The sequence below is a fragment of the Lolium perenne genome, chromosome 7, assembly GCF_019359855.2.
Source record: "Lolium perenne isolate Kyuss_39 chromosome 7, Kyuss_2.0, whole genome shotgun sequence".
In the NCBI taxonomy this organism is placed as follows: Eukaryota; Viridiplantae; Streptophyta; class Magnoliopsida; order Poales; family Poaceae; genus Lolium; species Lolium perenne.
In genome coordinates, this window is record NC_067250.2 from 113,628,190 (window position 1) to 113,632,086 (window position 3,897).

Consider the following 3,897-nt stretch of genomic DNA (forward strand, 5'->3'; position numbering starts at 1 on the left):
TAAACAAACCGGCTTGTCCTTTGTGCTAAAAAGGATTGGGCCACTGATGTCTACTTCCCCCTCCTTTTCCTGTAGACAGTGTTGGGCCTCCAAGAGCAGAGGTTTGTAGAACAGCAGCAAGTTTTCCCTTAAGTGGATCACCCAAGGTTTATCGAACTCAGGGAGGAAGAGGTCAAAGATATCCCTCTCATGCAACCCTGCAACCACAAAGCAAGAAGTCTCTTGTGTCCCCAACACACCAAATAGGTGCACTAGTTCGGCGAAGAGATAGTGAAATACAGGTGGTATGAATAAGTATGAGCAGTAGCAACGGTGCCAGAAAATAGCTTGCTGGCGTGTAGTTGATGGTGGTAGTATTGCAGCAGTAGTAACACAGTAAAAACAAGAAACAAGCAAGAGTAACGCAGCAGTATTTAGGAACAAGGCCTAGGGATTACACTTTCACTAGTGGACACTCTCAACATTGATCACATAACAGAACAGATAAATGCATACTCTACACTCTTGTTGGATGATGAACGCATTGCGTAGGATTACACGAACCCTCAATGCCGGAGTTAACAAGCTCCACAATTTGTTCATATTTAAGTAACCTTAGTGTAAGATAGATCAAAAGACTAAACCAAGTACTAACATAGCATGCACACTGTCACCTTCATGCATATGTAGGAGGAATAGATCACATCAATATTATCATAGCAATAGTTAACTTCGCAATCTACAAGAGATCATGATCATAGCATAAACCAAGTACTAACACGGTGCACACACTGTCACCTTTACACACGTGCAGGAGGAATAGAACTACTTTAATAACTTTGCTAGAGTAGCACATAGACAAATTGTGATACAAACTCATATGAATCTCAATCATGTAAAGCAGCTCATGAGATTATTGTATTGAGGTACATAGGAGAGAGATGAACCACATAGCTACCGGTACAGCCCCGAGCCTCAATGGAGAACTACTCCCTCCTCATGGGAGCAGCAGCGGTGATGAAGATGGCGGTGGAGATGGCAGCGGTGTCGATGGAGAAGCCTTCCGGGGGCACTTCCCCGCTCCGGCAGCGTGCCGGAACAGAGACTCCTGTCCCCCAGATCTTGGCCTCGCGATGGCGGCGGCTCTGGAAGGTTTCTGTGGTTTTCGTCGAACGCATCAGGGTTTTTGATCCAGGGGCATTATATAGGCGAAGAGGAGGCGCAGGAGGGCTTCTGGGGGGCCCACACTATAGGGGGGCGCGCCCCCCCCCCCTGGCCGCGCCGGGGTGTGGTGTGGGGCCCCCAGGGCTCCCCTCTGGTCCTTCCCGGGTGTTCTGGATGCTTCCGATGAAAATAGGAACTTGGGCGTTGATTTCGTCCGATTCCGAGAATATTTCGTTACTAGGATTTCTGGAACCAAAAACAGCAGAAAACAGGAACTGGCACTTCGGTATCTTGTTAATAGGTTAGTTCCAGAAAATGCACGAATATGACATAAAGTGTGCATAAAACATGTAGATAACATCAATAATGTGGCATGGAACATAAGAAATTATCGATACGTCGGAGACGTATCAGCATCCCCAAGCTTAGTTCTGCTCATCCCGAGCAGCTAAAACGATAACACAGATAATTTCTGGAGTGACATGCCATCATAATCTTGATCATACTATTTGTAAGGCATATGTAGTGAATGCAGCGATCAAAACAATGTATATGACATGAGTAAACAAGTGAATCATAAAGCAAAGACTTTTCATGAATAGCACTTCAAGACAAGCATCAATAAGTCTTGCATAAGAGTTAACTCATAAAGCAATAATTCAAAGTAAAGGCATTGAAACAACACAAAAGAAGATTAAGTTTCAGCGGTTGCTTTCAACTCATAACATGTATATCTCATGGATATTGTCAACATAGAGTAATATAATAAGTGCAATAAGCAAGTATGTAGGAATCAATGCACAGTTCACACAAGTGTTTGCTTCTTGGGATGGAGAGAAATAGGTGAACTGACTCAACATAAAAGTAAAAGAATGGTCCTTCAAAGAGGAAAGCATCGATTGCTATATTTGTGCTAGAGCTTTGATTTTGAAAACATGAAACAATTTTGTCAACGGTAGTAATAAAGCATATATATCATGTAAATTATATCTTACAAGTTGCAAGCCTCATGCATAGTATACTAATAGTGCCCGCACCTTGTCCTAATTAGCTTGGACTACCGGATCATCACAATGCACATGTTTTAACCAAGTGTCACAAAGGGGTACCTCTATGCCGCCTGTACAAAGGTCTAAGGAGAAAGCTCGCATCAGATTTCTCGCTATTGATTATTCTCAACTTAGATATCCATACCGGGACAACATAGACAACAGATAATGGACTCCTCTTTTATGCATAAGCATGTAACAACAATTAATAATTTTCTCATATGAGATTGAGGATATTTGTCCAAAACTGAAACTTCCACCATGGATCATGGCTTTAGTTAGCGGCCCAATGTTCTTCTCTAACAATATGCATGCTTAACCATAAGGTGGTAGATCTCTCTTACTTCAGACAAGACGAACATGCATAGCAACTCACATGAAATTCAACAAAGAGTAGTTGATGGCGTCCCCAGTGAACATGGTTATCGCACAACAAGCAACTTAATAAGAGATAAAGTGCATAATTACATATTCAATACCACAATAGTTTTTAAGCTATTTGTCCCATGAGCTATATATTGCAAAGGTGAATGATGGAATTTTAAAGGTAGCACTCAAGCAATTTACTTTGGAATGGCGGAGAAATACCATGTAGTAGGTAGGTATGGTGGACACAAATGGCATAGTGGTTGGCTCAAGTATTTTGGATGCATGAGAAGTATTCCCTCTCGATACAAGGTTTAGGCTAGCAAGGTTATTTGAAACAAACACAAGGATGAAGCGGTGCAGCAAAACTCACATAAAAGACATATTGAAAACATTATAAGACTCTACACCGTCTTCCTTGTTGTTCAAACTCAATACTAGAAATTATCTAGACTCTAGAGAGACCAAATATGCAAACCAAATTTTAGCATGCTCTATGTATTTCTTCATTAATGGGTGCAAAGCATATGATGCAAGAGCTTAAACATGAGCACAACAATTGCCAAGTATCACATTACCCAAGACATTTATAGCAATTACTACATGTATCATTTTCCAATTCCAACCATATAACAATTTAACGAAGAAGAAACTTCGCCATGAAAATTAAAAGCTAAGAACACATGTGTTCATATGAACCAGCGGAGTGTGTCTCTCTCCCACACAAGCATGATGTAATCCAATTTATTCAAACACAAACAAAAACAAAAGCACACAGACGCTCCAAGAAAAGCACATAAGATGTGATGGAATAAAAATATAGTTTCAGGGGAGGAACCTGATAATGTTGTCGATGAAGAAGGGGATGCTTTGGGCATCCCCAAGCTTAGACGCTTGAGTCTTCTTAGAATATGCAGGGGTGAACCACCGGGGCATCCCCAAGCTTAGAGCTTTCACTCTTCTTGATCATAGTATATCATACTCCTCTCTTGATCCTTGAAAACTTCCTCCACACCAAACTCGAAACAACTCATTAGAGGGTTAGTGCACAATAAAAATTAACATATTCAGAGGTGACACAATCATTCTTAACACTTCTGGACATTGCATAATGCTACTGGACATTAGTGGATCAAAGAAATTCATCCATCATAGCAAAAGAGGCAATGCGAAATAAAAGGCAGAATCTGTCAAAACAGAACAGTTCGTATTGACGAATTTTAAAATGGCACCAGACTTGCTCAAATGAAAATGCTCAAATTGAATGAAAGTTGCGTACATATCTGAGGATCATGCACGTAAATTGGCTTAATTTTCTGAGCTACCTACAGGGAGGTGG